Below are 15,846 nucleotides of genomic sequence, written 5' to 3' on the forward strand. Positions count from 1 at the left end.
CTGAAATTAATCTGTGCACATATGTTGTGCACACACATGCCCTAAGGGAATGTGTGTGCACAACATGAAACTTTGAAAAATGCACAAAAGTTCATTTTTCAAAGTTTTCGCAAATTACCATGAGGTTCAACCTCATGGTAATTTGCTTCCCCTAATTGCGAAATCACTATTTTTAAAACTTTCATGCATTGCATTTAAGGAATCGCAAAATGCGATTCCTTAAATGCAATCGCAATTTGAGAACTCACAAATATTTGCGAATTCCCAAATTGCCGGGGCCTTCACCCTTGATGCATCCCAAAAGCTGATTTTGCGATCGCAAACGGCCGATTTGTGCGATTCGCACTGTTTGCAATCGCAAAAAGCTTTGATGCATGTGCCTGCTAATGTATTCAAGACATTTCGCTACCGTTTTTTTTACTTTGGAAATGCTGTACATTTAAGAAACGTTTAAAGGGTAATTCATAACAGCAAGAGTAAGAAATCAATCGATTAAGTTTAGAAAAGGTGTTTCAAACTTGTTGCAGTTCTATCCAGTAGATTCAATGGTATTTCAAATCATATCCTTTGAGATGGTGTTTTAGTTTCATGTGACCTCTTCCATGTTGCAGGGGTATAATTTATTGCAGCAACTCATACATATTCATGGGTCAAGGTACAGTTTAACATGTAGCAGGAGAGATTCTTCTAATTCGCGCAATTAAATTGAAGCATTTTCAAGTTGTGTTATTGGCTGAATTAGAACATATTTTTACATTGCAGAACTGCAACACTTTCAAAACTGTTTATCTTTCATTTAATTGCTAAAAAAGAGCATGGTTTCCTTTAAAAAAAGAAGACGATGATCAGAAAATATGTGACAAAACATCTTCGTATGTCCTTTGGGAAGGTTTATGTTTCAAAGAAAAAAGCATAGCTTCACAAAGATGTGGAACTCTTAAAAAGTATCTGTGGCCATATCTCTCCTTCAACAAAGAACATACCTACAAATGCTATGAGAATAGTAAGTCCTGCCAAACAACACTGTGTTCTGTGATTTTTCAGACATTACAAATATAAAATTAAAATAGGCACAGGGAAGTTGTTGGAGGTTAGGAAAGGCAATATAAAATGTACGTGACTGTAGAGCTCCTTAAAGAGAGTGGAATGAGATTTGACCCACCAAGAATGATCCTAAAATGTTTTACCATTTTCATTAGAAAAATATATAATTGAGATAAAGCATTAACACTTTCTTCACTACGTTAATTGAAACTGAGATGTTCTTCATTGAAACACTTTTATTTTACAGGCTGTCTTCAATAGATGAGATCCCTCACCTGTATTGGCTGACCAGGTAAGACCAACTATTCAATGGTTATTTGGCAGAGGTGAAAGCTAGTGTTTAAGCTTCCGAATAGATTGCAGCTATCCTAAGAACCATGGTCACGTTAGGCAATCCACTTGTTTGGAAGCATATAATCCAAATACTGCTGTAATCACCGGGAGGGTGGCAAATCAATGTAATTGTTGTAGTGGTCTGGGAAGCCAGATACAATTCATTCTACATATTAAGAGACGTTTGTGTGGGCCATTTTACTGCTGAATTCGTTCAGACGATATAATCTAAAAGTGTGCATCTAGGGTGGGTCAAGAGAGACACAGAACTACACTTTCTTAACGATGCCCAGGCACTGGCTCCATGGTCCTCATATACATCCCATTTGTGGCATCTGTAGTTAATCGTTTGAGGTATTGGGCTAGGGTTTAAGGTATTGGTTTGGCACCAAGAAATTAGGTCAGGAGGGTAGAGGTTAGGAGTTAAGGGTTAGGATTAATCGTTTGAGGTACAGGTAAAGGGTTTGGAGTATAGAGCTAAATGTTTGGGGTATAGTGGTTACATTTATAGCAATCGTGGTGTAGGGGTTAAGGATGAGGAGTAAATGTAAGGATAAAAGATTACGGGTATTTGGATAAAAATATTAGATTACATTCTTGGGGTTTAATATTGTGGGTTCGGAGAATAGGGGATACAGGTTAAGGAGTGAAGGTTTTGGAATGAAGGCTATCAGTCTATGGTGGAATTTGGATACTCCCCGCTACGTAATGTGGAATACTCGCTAAATTCTGCCAATCGCCATCTGGTGCAATTTTTTCCTGTTAGTGTTCAGAAATGCGAGTATGAGCAAGATTTGGCATCCCCGGATGCCATTTTGTAATGCGGGTGGTCGGGAGTCATAACGGCCAGAGGGCTGCTTCTTGAGTAGATTTGCTGCCCTTTAATAGATTTTATACACAAGCAGCAGCAAAATCAACATGGATGGTAGTGCGCTCTTGTGCACTGAATGCTGCTGGCACTACTGCAGCTAAATTGCAGTTGAGAAGCACAACATGCATATTTCCTCCCATTGGCAGAACTCTGCAGAATCTCGCTGAGGTTTTATTTAAGTGCATAGAATTCCATTAAGTGAATCTCTGTGAGTTCTGTCCACCCCCAAATAAGTGGATAAAGGTATAGCATTTAAATAATGAAGGGTTTAAGCATTTGTGGTATGAAGTTATCTGGAGTAACATCAAGTATTTATGGTATAGTACAGGTTTAATTCTTAATGGTTTGGAGTATATGGTTAAGGGTTAAGGTAAAGGATTTAGGTTAGTGTAAGGGTAAATGGTATAAGATTGTGGTATTGGGGTATAGCGCTATGGGTAGAGACTATTGGGCTAGGGGATAAGGAGACAAGGTATAGAACTAAGGGCTTAGGTATATGTGAGAAATTGGGTTGTTGCTTGAGAGGGGCAAAACCCTACTCAAGAAACATCCACAATGCTTGCAAAGATGAACAACAAAAAGTCACTAAATTAACTTTGCTTAACCCTCTCGTTCTTGGCACAAAAGCAGTCAGGCTTAACTTAGAGGAAATGTGTAAAGTAATGATGCAGTACACAAACAGTAATACAGTGAAAATACAGCACACTAATAAAATTCCACACCAATTTAGAAAAATAGAGTAAAATGTATTATATATTTTGACTTCAAACCAACAATAATCCAATTAGTTGACCTGGAGATATGTAATTTAAAAAATGTAAGGTAAGTATGGCGCCTAAAGGCACAAACTACCACTCACGGTTGTCTGTTCGGGCCAGAATGGGTGAAAGTCACAAGTTCAGTCTGACTGCGATGGTGCATGGGCCTGATACAGGGAATAGGTTTATTCTGCTGAAAAAGTTACCTTCTACAGTCCAGCATGAAAAGTTCTATTTGTGGTGGCAGAGGCCATGAGGAGCTGCAGGAGTTTCATGGATGGTGATTGCAATAGAGCGAAGAGCAGGCTGGGTTTCGCAGATAGTCGTTGCTGTAGAGCAAAGATCCTGTTAGGCATCACAGACCATTGTTAATGGAGATTTCCATTGGCGGTCACTGCCAGCAGTCCATACTGTAGCACAAAGTGCAGGTCTCGGGTTGCCTGTCATTGCTGGCAGTTGTTGGGAATGTTGTTGCAAGGACTACTGAGAAAAATACAAGTTTAAGAGTACCCCTTAGTTAACTAGAAACTAGAAATTGTATATACCATTTCTAACTCCGTTGTTAAAACAAATAATAAAAAGATGTGTGCCTGCATTGGAACAAGAATCCAAGATGGCGGCCGTCAGCAAGAAGAATCCACAACTTCAGTTGTAGTTTAGTTTCTGTGCTTATGCTGGGGCTGATGTGTACAAGAAGAGAGTGGCGCACTTCAACTGAAATCCTGAGGAGCAGGTAGCGTCACTATTTCACAGTTTTTGGCATTTTTGTTTACATTTGTTTAGAGTCTTCGACTTGCGTGAGCTTGCGAGTGTTTATACAGAATTACCAAGAGATTTGTTGAGACAGTAATTTTTTCTAGCAGTTTCTCTTGTTTGGAACATTCTCAGAAGAAATTATCAGCATGAGTCATTGAGAGAAGCCTTCAGTACAAAAGGTGCTGTTTTGTTAAATAAGAGAGAGCAATGTTCCTATATGTTGTCGGTAAGGAACATCTGTTCTCCTCTAGTTGGTTGGAAGGCTCTCATACACGAGTGAACTCTGCAGCGCAAAGGTGAGCCTTGGTTTTTGAACAGCTCAACATTGTTTTCCAGTCAGAGTGAGCAAGAAGAAAACCAAAGATAAGTTCTCCAGTTTTCATTAAAATAAAAAATATATATATATATAAAATATATATACACACACACATTCACACACACATATATATATATATTTATATATATATATATATAGGATAAGGTCAGTAAAAATACTGTGAAGTGTCCTATGAACTGATAAAAACAATTGACTAAGATATTATCAAGTAAGGGGTGAGACAATTTGCCACACTAACATTACCACAGAAACATTAATAAAAGACAGTGGTTCAAACCTTTAAAAACATGGTTAAAGAGTTGGATTAATATTGTGGAGATATGAATTTAGATCCAGATACATAAAATTGTCTAGTAGATTAGTATGATTGTGTAAAGAATAATGTTCTCAATGTAAATTGCAGGTGCAGAATAGAACCCAGACCAATAGCTGTAAAGATCTTAGCGAAGGAAGAGTTAGACGCAGAAGAAGGACCTACCATCCCCAAAGGCAGTCTCTCTTATTTTAAGCCTCTTCCCTGTTCCCTCTCATTGTTGCTTCAGGCTGCTAATGTATTTCATGTATAACTTCAGTACTGGCGAAGGGTCGACAGGTCCTTCTTCTGCTCCTGCAGATCAGTAAAGTACAGGTATTCCTGACAGCATTAGCTGTAGCGCAAAGTTTCGAGTTCATCACATCTTCACTTTACCTGTCACCATGAGCCTCAAGATCTTGGTGCAAAAAGGCCTGTCTGCAGTCCCAAAGAGCCCACAACTTCAGGATTTCTTCTGTTCTTTAAGGAGGAGCTCAACTTATGCCACATCAAGGCTACAGGAACTGGGGGGGCACCTCTTGGTAATCAGGAACACATTCCAGCAGAAGCCAGCAGGTCTCAGGCAAGTTCAGTTTCTGGTCCAGGTAGGTTCACCTGCAGGTCAGCTGGACATTTGCAGAGAGGTTTCTAGAACCTCTAATGTCCCTGTAGCTCAGAACAGTAGGTCAACTGACTCTTGGAGTCACTTCAGCCTGGGATGAAGGGTGCAGGTCCAGATTTTCTTTCTCATCAAGCAGGGCAGGCCTCAAACAGCAGGGCAGCAGAGTGCCTTTCTTCTGTAATAATCACAGTTCCAAAAGTAGGTCTGAGAGTCCTATTTTTATACCTGGTATCCACTTTGAAGTAGGAGAATCTTCTGGGGTTTTCCCCCTACAAATTTATCTGGAATTTCCTGCCTCCTGCCCTGGTCGCAGTCTGTTTGGGGGCACAATAGACTAGTGTGAAGTCCATTGTGTGTGAGCTGGGTCAGTGCCTTTGAAGTGCGAGTGTGGTAGGTGACAGCTCGGACTACCCTATCCTGCCAGAGATGACCCATCTTGTCAACACCCAGACCCTCTATTGTGATGCTTTCTAGGAGGAATACACAAAGACCAACTGTCAACTACACCTAGTCATGTTATCCAGGAACAGGTGGCAGGCAGGCAGGATGTTTAGAACGTACAAATGAACAATTGAACCTAGCTATAATTTTAAACTCGCCCTTTTCAATTCTGGGTCAAGTAAATTGATTATGTTTGGCCTGCGTATTTATTTATTTTCATTTCATTTGGATATTTCATGTACGCTTAAACATATCTTCCAGGAAAGATTTCAAACATCAAACATTTTTGCATTGAATAATTGTAAATAAAATTACAAAACGTATAATACTTTGTGCATACTGAAAAAACTGAAAAATACTCTCAAAATTGCTTATACACTTGGTGCCAGTCTGATAATGAATGTTAATAAACATTATGCAGAGCTTACAATCCTTATTATTATGTCAATTTACTTGACCCAGAATTTAAAAGTGTGAGTTAAAGTTTTTAGCTTAGGCCAATTGTTCATTTGTACTTTAAAGGTGGCCTAACAGAGCTGTTTCATAAGGGCCCTAACCCCAATTCCTTTGTAAAAGTGGCATTTTCATAATTGGTACTACAATTCATATTTTATCATTAAAGTGGATCTTAAATTACAATTCCTCATGATATTCCTACCTACTCCCAATCAAAAGTTGCCACTTTTTAAATGTAATAAGGTAACCCAATGTTATCCTATGAGAAACGTTGGACTTGCAATAGTGAAATAATGCATTTAGGAGTTTTTTACTACCAGGACATGTAAAACTTAATAGTATGGTTTCAACCTTTTGAATGCAATGCACCCTGCCCTAATTGGCTGTTTAGGGCCTAGTCTAGGGATTACTTATATGTATTAAAATAGAATATTTAGGCCTGGCAAAATGTCTATTTTTTCAAGCATAATGGCACTTTAAAACTGCACACATAGGCTGCAATATCAGGCCTAAAACATGTTTAAAAAGGCTACTCAAGTGGTTATGAAAATATGTGCTGCATACCCACTAGTAGCATTTAATTTAAAGTACCTGGGTACATAGAGTAGCAACTTACTACAGACTCACAAATAAATTAAATATGCCAATTGAGTGTAAGTCAGTTTCACCATGTTTAAAGGAGAGAACACAATCACTTTAGCACTGGCTAGCAGTGGTAAAGTGTGCAAAGTCCTAAGGCCAACACAAACTAATTCAGCAAAACAGGAGTGAAAGCAAAATGTTTGTGGGAAGACCACCCTAAGCTGACATGTCTAACAGCATGTAATTAAAAGTTTGCTGTATAGGGTTAAGGTTTAAGGTTTTCTGAATTCGGGATTAAGAGGTAAGCTGTAAAGGGTAAAGTGTTAGGAGTAAAGTGCATGGGGTTGGTGGTTGTAAGTATGAGTACAAACTAGAGGATTATGGTTTAGGGTATACAACTAAATGTTAACACCTATGATTACATTTGTTAGCGCCTGTGATTACATTTGCTCAGTGACACAGTTGGAAAAATGTGTCTATCTTCAGATGTCTAAATACGTGATACAGAAATGTTTGTCACATCTGTAAGAACAAAAAACAAGTGTTGCTGTTCATAGTATGACTTTACATAATTGATTTTTTTAAATGTATTTGAGTAGAAAAGTCATTTCATTAATGAATACATTATATACCCTGATCAAAAAGCAAATCCAATTAACATTTTGTTATCTGAAAACAGTAAACAACGAAAAAGGGACGGTCTATAGGCTTTTGACTGCTTACAGTGCGTATAAAAGTTGTATTTCAAATATGTTATCGAACAATAGCAAACATGAGATGCATAACATCCTACACTTTTTATACTAAAAAGAAAACTCATTCATCCAAATATCTCCAAATGTTTGAGCATTTTCTTAAATTGTAGCCGCATAGAAATTTTCATAATGCCTCACCAGTTTGATTTTATTCAACCAATGACAAAAACTAGTGGCCTCCGTGGTCCTCCACATTTGAAGTATTAATGAACTTGCAATATGCAACAAAGAGAAATTGTTGGCGGACAGTAATGTTATGGAATTGTACAACCCTGTTGAATAAGGCCCCATAGGTATCAAGATATATTGACAGCTGGAGTTTTAGGCTAATATGACCGAGAACCTGATCCCAAAAGGTATAAAGGACACCTAATTATTGAATTGAAGATACTTCAATTTCAAAGTGATATAATTAAAAGCGTTAAATATGAGCTGATGCTGGCTCTTAGTAAACACTTCAAATTGAAAATGTACAATTAATGCAACGTATGCATGGCAGAACAAAAAAATAGCAAAATTGTATAAAAATCAAAACTGTGAAAATGGTAAAGTTGAACAAAGTGGAAATAAAAGTGGGTTTTAGTTTCTGCTTGTATTAGAAAGAACATTAAGTAATACTGAGTCACCCAGCATTTGAATCCTCAGGAAGTATCAGTGTTTTAATTAACGCGCGACTTCTCAATGACCTGCTGGATATTTTGTAAGCCAGTAGCTAAAATTGCATTATTGCTTTAGTGCTCTGTATCATTTACTTATATTTCATTAGCCCACAGCATCTTTGGAAGGTAATCAAGGTCCCAGATTTAGATTCTGATGGTTTTTGTTTGCTGGATTGTACAATAAGGAACATGAGGCCTGATGGGTGAATGTGTTTTCAGTTGGAAAGCCAGCAGTTCAGAAAATCACAGGGTTTGCAACCACAGTTTATGCTTTTTTAATGTCCAAAAGCCTTTTTAAAGGTCAGAAAAGTCTTTCCAACATATGAAAGAGCTTTTGAAACCACTTCTGGATCACAAATTTAACAGGATGATCCATAATTCATGGGATGTATCAATGGATGGTGACCACAATGGTATCACAAAATAATCATCAGCTATCAAGACACGAGATAGGGTAGTAATGTATTTGAAATGGAGAAGTTAATCCTGTGAGACAGTTTTCGTTTGAGAATCAGGTTGGGTGGCCTCATGGGAGGAGATAGTGGCCCTCAGAAACATTTAACAACCTTCTCTGATCTTCCCAGTATTTGAACACTTTTGTTTAATTTAAAAGCAGCACCAGTGTTAAAGAAGAATGTATTGCTTCAAAAAACAAATTCTCAAATGCTAAAAATATGAATGGAGTGATGGAGATCTGTCATCGCACTATAAAACACTTCAGCCCTTTCCCTGTTTCCCTGCTGTGGAGTTTGTGTTTGTGCATATATGTATAAATGTATATGTGTGAGTGTGTGTGTGTTGTGTGTGTATATATATATATATATATATATATATATATATATATATATATATATATATATATATATATATATATATATATATATATATATATATATATATATATATATATATATATATATATATATATATATATATATATGCACTGAAAAAAACATAGGTTTCAGACATGTTATAGTTAGGAATTAGCATTTCAAAAACCTCAGAAATTCACTTAAAAAACCACAGGTTTCAGGGGTGTTATAGTTAGTTGGACATTTCACTGTTACAAAACCATTGAAATTCCCCCGTTATAGTTAGATGTACTAACTATACCTCACGTGCTCCAATCCACTAATGATGATGTCACATATTACATCATTCATGACATGGTCAGTGACATCACTGATGTCATCACTGATCACATCTCAAATGACATCACTGATGACATCACTGATCACATGATCCAATGAATGTGGTTTGCTTCGATATTTAAATAAGTATTATATATATATATATATATAGGAATCTGCCTTGAACACTAAGTGGATGTATAAGTGTCTGAATGGAGGATTTACTAGCAAAGTGAATGAGTGTCTAAGTGACGAATTTAAAGGGTCTCACTAAATATATGGGATAGTGATTAAACTTTGTGAATACCTGTTTCACTCTATCTCTTGTGTAAACTACAACATACGTTGGTTACTAGGTATGTGAAAGTCTACATTAGTTATTAATTAGTTATTTGTATGGGATAGTGAATGAATGTGTGTGTGGTTGGGTGGGACGTGTGTGATTGTCGAAAGATGTGTAAATAGTTGATTTAGTAGGTATATGAGGTTAAGACTGTATGTGGAAACAGTTGTTTGAGTGAGTTAATCTCTTTATGGGTGTGGTGACGAGTACATATATTTCTCAATGATGTATGTCCAACAAACAATTGTATATAAATAAGTATACATAAGACTCAGTGATTGTATGTGTGAGATATGGATAACTGTATAGTTGTAATAGTGATTTTATAACACACTAAGTATGAGTTACTATATATATATGAATTAATAAAGTGGTGTTTGTGTAAGTGAGTAGCTTAGTAAATATAAGTATGATCAATTATTTGCATAAGTGAGTAGGATGTCTGCATAAGTGAATATGATATGTGCTGGTGTGTAATGTTGATGTAGGTGTATAAGTATATTTAATAATGTTCTAATGATCTTTGTTAGTATGTATGAGTGAATCTATAGGTAAGTGTAAAGATGTGTGTGTAGATCTAGGAATCACTGAGTGGGTTTTTAGAAACTTGTACTGGTGTGTCACTGGTTTCAAATATGGTACTTCATATTTTATAATGAGTGTAGAAAGGTTATGCTACTGTATGATGAGGTGTATCAGTTTGTCACATGGATGATGTCTTTTTATTTTTTTGGGCCCTGGACCCTATCCCCTAGAGCCTGACCCGCAAATCTAGATGATTTTTTTTTTTTATAGGAATGGGATTCCTATGGAAGGAAATACAAATTACTTGTATGCATGCTTGGAACTGCTTTTCAGGGTCAGTGCTGGGCTAAAAGATGCAGCACTGGTTTCTCTCCTGATAACAAATGAATACATCGGAATTTGTTCTTCTGATGACTTAAGGTGAATATTTTAAAGTTAGAAAACTGCACACTTAGAAGAATTTGCAACAAAACCAGTCAACGTCAGCCTATGAAAGGAAATTCACTTAGCAGGTAAATAGTGTTATTATTACTTTTTCTTACTCAGGGGTGGATCGTGAATCAAGCACTGCTGCGTCACCTGTAAACAGTTGAAAGAATGCAAATTACCAAAGACGCGTGGAAAGCCCACGTCTCTTTTTTTTTTTAATATCGCTAGAATATGCGGATCATACGCGCACTCCACGATTTTACCAAAAAATAAATAAATACATGGGGAACCACCTGAGCAGACCTAGAGGGTCAGGGTGTGTCTACCCTCCCCCTTTTCACGTTTTAAACTCACATTTCACATGCTTCTTCAGCCTCCCTTCTACTAAGGCATACAATGGCTGCCAACAGTTTCAAGTTTCGAATGTTGACAAGCACTTGACAGCCAATTAGCATTCAGCGCGTGATTGGAAGGCTGCGCTTATGGTACGATGACAAAAAGTGGAGTATCCATATTCAATTATTTTTATGGGAATGGGGCCGCGTGGCCCCCCTCCCGTGGTCAATTCGGGCACCGAGGTCCCCACCCCCAGGTCATGGCTAATTATATATTATTAGTTTATGGAGGAGGGCAGCCCCCCTATTGAAGCCACTTCAAGGCCCGGGGACCCCATTCCCTGGGGATGGCCTTTTTTTCAAATTTATTATGGCCGTCACCGTTGGGGACCATGCGAGGGTCTTCAATTCCCCCTCTGACTATCGTCATCCGAAGTCCATCTGTGTATGTACCACATAGGAGTTGCCTTCACTTTGGGCATGCACGTTTGAGGTAGCGCATCCGTGTTAATATTACATATGTGCACAATACGTACCACCGTCTGGCTTTGTATCCCTAACATATTTCATTTTATTTGCGCATGCTCAATTACAACATGCCCAATCACATCTCTCACACCCAGTGACATCATGCTCAACCAATCATCCTTCTGCAAAGCATTTATAACCTGCCAACCTTCTCGAACTTTTCCTATTCCGCAGTCACAGCCATTGGTAGTGTTCGTATCCACTTCTTCGTAGGTGAGCACTTTTTTAAAGAATAATTAAATTAATTAATCTGAATGATCTTTAAATACTGCGATTTGCCAATGTTGTTTTTAAGCACGCTTTCCTACTGTTTTATTTCGTTAAAGTTGACTTTGTAACTTTTATTTCTGATCAAATCACTTATTCCTGCCGCCTTCAATTTTGTAAGAAGTGCGCCACGTGCTGCTTCCTCCCCATGCAGTGCACATGTAATCGATTGGCCAATGTTGTATTTTAGCACGCTCTCCATGTTTCTTAATAAAGTTAAACTTGATTTCTTATCCTTTGTTCTGTGCAAATCAGTTAATCCTGCCACGTTTCTTTAATTTGCCAAGCGCCACCTGGCCCTTCCCGCATCAGTGTGCTACGTACTGATCAACTTAATGCAATGTAGTTTTTCTCGTGTAAGTAGTGCGTTACATGCCCCATGCATTGCAAAAGAAATGTTTTCGGCAATAGTGTATTTTAGCAAAATTTCCAGCTCTTATACCTCCAATATCTTACCTTGGTAGGTGATGTTTCTAGGCAAATCACTTAATCCTGCCGCCTTTAATTTTGTAAGTAGTGCGCCACATGCTGCTTCCTCCCCATTGAGTTCACATGTAATCGATTGACCAATGTTGTATTTTAAAATGCTCTCCATGTTTTTTAATAACGTTAAACTTGATTTGCTATCCTTAGTTCTCTGCAAATCACTCAATCCTGCCACCTTTTTTTAATTTGCCAAGCGCCACGTGGCCATTCTCGCAACAGTGTGCTACGTGCTGTTCAACTTAATGCAATGTAGTTTTTCTTGTGTAAATAGTGCGTCACGTGCCCCATGCATTTCAAAAGTAATGTTTTCGGCAATAGTGTATTTTAGCACAGTTTCCAGCTCTTATACCTCCAATATCTTACCTTGGTAGGTGACGTTTCTAGGCAAATCACTTAATCCTGCCGCCTTTAATTTTGTAAGTAGTGCGCCACGTGCTGCTTCCTCCCCATGCAGTTCACATGTAATCGATTAACCAATGTTGTATTTTACAACGCTCTCCAAGTTTTTTAATAACCTTAAACTTGATTTGTCCCGTGTTCTATCTCATTATACAGATTTCTCAACCATGAGACGTAGTGGACGCCACAAGCTGTTTATTTCTGCCCATGCACTATACCAGATGGTGGTCAACCACTCGACATAACAGATCCACTGACTTCTCTCCATATGCTATCAGATCAAGGCCAAGAGTTTATAAATGAAGTGAGTGACCAATCTCGGTCTAACATTTGTATAATGCAATGCTATTTCCTATTTTGCTTGCCAAATATACACTCTGATGATTGCTTTTCAACCCCAATCCTATTGAGAACAAATGTTTTTATGTACATTAAAATTAATCTTGGACATATGTACAACATATACATTTTAACTCTTTTTTCAGTTTGCAGAATGTTACATAGTGGAGTGGTGTGGCTCACTGGTTAGAGGCGGCAGACCCGGAAGTAGAGAACGGCCCGGGACCAGGGTTCAATTCCTGACGCGGCAGGGTCGTGGACCAGGGTCAGCGAACTCGATAATTCTCGCCTCGGTGCCTACTCTAACCAGGGATCACACTCAGCAACTCTGGGTATTAGCTTGCCTCATCTCTACAACGGCCCCCCACATTCGCCGGGGATGCCTGGTTTCACCTTGGAGATACCCAGTAGGGACCATCTCACATGGATAGCCAGGACGGGTTCCCCAGCGGTCTACAGCGCCACAACGCCTCAGGGCAGCAGTGCGCTTTACAAGACACATACCTACATACATACATACATACATACATACATAAATCAGCAGCAAATTACAGAGGTTGTAAAAAAGTATATCCTCCCCTTCCAGCTGATTACACCGATGTCTCAAATATGGCATTACCGAGTTGTCTGAACCATAGAGATTCACACATTTTTAACGGACAACGTTAAGGTAAATACTCTCAATATGAGTAGTCGACGAAGTTATAAAGTAACAGATATAAGTGCTTGTGGGGTTTTTGGTATCAGATAATATCCAATTCACACTTGTATGGATGAGTCTGATACAGGGTGGATCGCTGTATAACTAATGGATGATTAGGTATTAGGATGGCATACAAAGCTTCCAACCTTCTTACTTTTTCTCTTAAAGGGTTCCAAATTGGGGATGAATATTAGGCTGTGCAGTAGAGGTTGACGGTGTTGCTCCACTGGAACTTGGGCCTTCTCATGAAGCAGAAGGAGCCTCTCTCAATATCTTTAACTCTTCACTTTCAAAGTTGACCGGATTCTTAGTCTGCAAGTCCTTCCGCATACTTGTAGTTCCACACCATTACTCTTTGTTGGGGTCTCCTCTTGAAAGCAGTCTTGCATATCCGGCAAGTAACAAACCAAAGCGGAGTTCAAGTTGCGAACTCTGTTGGCCACAGTGTTTACACAAGGTAAGCAGAGCGGCCTAGATATTCAATACTTCCAACTAAATGCATTTGAAATAAAAGTGCTTATATACAAACTCCTTGCGCCACTTTTCCGTCACTTTCAACAAGAGAAAAGTAACACAAAAGTAACACGAGAGTTTTGTAAATAAGCCCTAAAAAATATTGTCCTGGATAATGACTTGATCTCTCACCTAATTCTGTCTCATCTGTGAATCATTTTAAAGACCTGTTCATCTGTAATATAAATATGACGTACTAGGCACTTTTATACAGACACAGTTTGAATGCAAGCCTATAAGATAAGTGACATCTATCAGGTACACTGCACACATTAAAAAAAATAGAAAATATCGTCAAGAGTTACTTTGACTTGTAATGTGTGACCTCATTTAGTCACATCGATCTAATTTTAAACACTAATTGTCTTTTTTGTTTTGCAGATTAACTACACTAATTCTATTGGAGTCCATTTTATATGTTGTTTGTTATATTGTTTTGTTAAAGTTATGGTTCTTGTTATTTATTGTATTGTTATCATTTAGCTATACTTCCAGTTATTTATTGTTTTAATAAAAGTTAATTAAAAAAGTACGTACGTCTTTTTTTTGGTGGGGGTAGCAGTCCACAATAGAAATTTTATTTATAATTTGACGTATAATTCTAAGGCTAGTTCTTCACCAGATCTTTACCAGAGTGTATAGCTACAACTTACGGTTCCAATTCAAAAGAATAAAAAGTACAACGCCATTAGCAACATAGTGTGGTGAACTTATAACCTCTGTGCTCACGTAAGTGTTCCAAGAACTGTTACTATAGTAACAGGCGGAAAGCCGTTTGGGGGTAGGGTTAAAAGTTACTGGCTGTACAGAAACCAATATATTTAACCTTGGATCGTCTACATGACAGAAAGGAAAGCAAAGTAAAACAAAACACTTTGTACCAGATTTACAACGCATCCAACCCCCCCTACAAAATAACAAGTCTGTGAGCCTCAACAACCCCCCACAAGCTCCGGGAATCACCACCCCCGGGGATTTGTGTATTACGGGAGGCAGACTGCTTGGCCCTCCACCTGGTGCCCTCGAGGGCCCTGGAAACTACTATGACTGGCTCCTGCAGTGTCCCGGGTGCCTACCCCCACTATACTGCTGTTTGCTTTGACATAGCGGGACTCTCACGACTCCCGCCCTCCCATAGCAATCATAGTTTGCATTTTGAAAGACTGAGCAGTGAAATCTATTCTCACTTTCAAAATCCAAAGCAGATAGCATCAACCCATGCAATATAGTAATACTGGCTCCAGAAGAACGCAAAAGTTCATCACACAATGTTACAAAAAAAACGAGCAAGTGTGCTCGATTTCTCAATATACTACCTTATACTACGTAATGTTATTTTCAATCACATTCAGATAACCAATAAGAATCATGCTTTTAAAAATCAAAAACATGCACCCTAGTTTTCTGTGTAGAATGTTGTCAAACAACCAATCATTTCTTTTCTGTTTTAATTTCACTTTTCCCCCAATCCCTTTTTCTATTCTAACATATGCAATAGGCAGAAATGGAACTACTCCAATCTATTTTGTCCACAGATTGAGAAAGCTAGGAAAAAATGTGACTAAATCTGTTTCTACTACTTCTCCGAGACTATAGAATGGTGTCCATATACCACAAAAATATGCTTTTCATTATGCATGGCATCTATAGGAGAGATGCTTTACATTTTACAGAGTCTTTCTCATGAACTTTAGACTCTGCATCGGTACTTACTTGTAAGTACTAAAATCTCTCAATAAACACAAGGGCTCTTTTTAGAGCCACCCAACATCTATACACATAAGCTTGATGCATATCTCAAAAATACATGCTTTTTTTTCGGCGGCAAAATGCGCGGATCCTAGGTGCATCCGCGACTTTTAAAAAAAAAGAAAAATACTATCTTACTTTTTTGGCCCTACAGGTCCTTATGTGACCCCCTGAGCAGACCTCGGGGGTCAGGG

The 15,846-nt window shown here is 38.2% G+C and overlaps 1 long non-coding RNA gene across 1 annotated transcript in view; it reads left to right on the plus strand.

The window, feature by feature from the left end:
- Window positions 1-1,259: 1,259 nt before the first annotated feature.
- LOC144825259 (uncharacterized) overlaps window positions 1,260-15,846 on the plus strand; it is a 298,854-nt gene continuing 284,267 nt past the window's right edge. Inside the window, exon 1 of the long non-coding RNA XR_013609359.1 lies at window positions 1,260-1,336. This is a non-coding gene — a long non-coding RNA (uncharacterized LOC144825259). The remainder of the gene's footprint in view (window positions 1,337-15,846) is intronic.

The sequence above is a fragment of the Lissotriton helveticus genome, chromosome 3_1 (assembly GCF_964261635.1).
Source record: "Lissotriton helveticus chromosome 3_1, aLisHel1.1, whole genome shotgun sequence".
NCBI classification, from domain to species: Eukaryota; Metazoa; Chordata; class Amphibia; order Caudata; family Salamandridae; genus Lissotriton; species Lissotriton helveticus.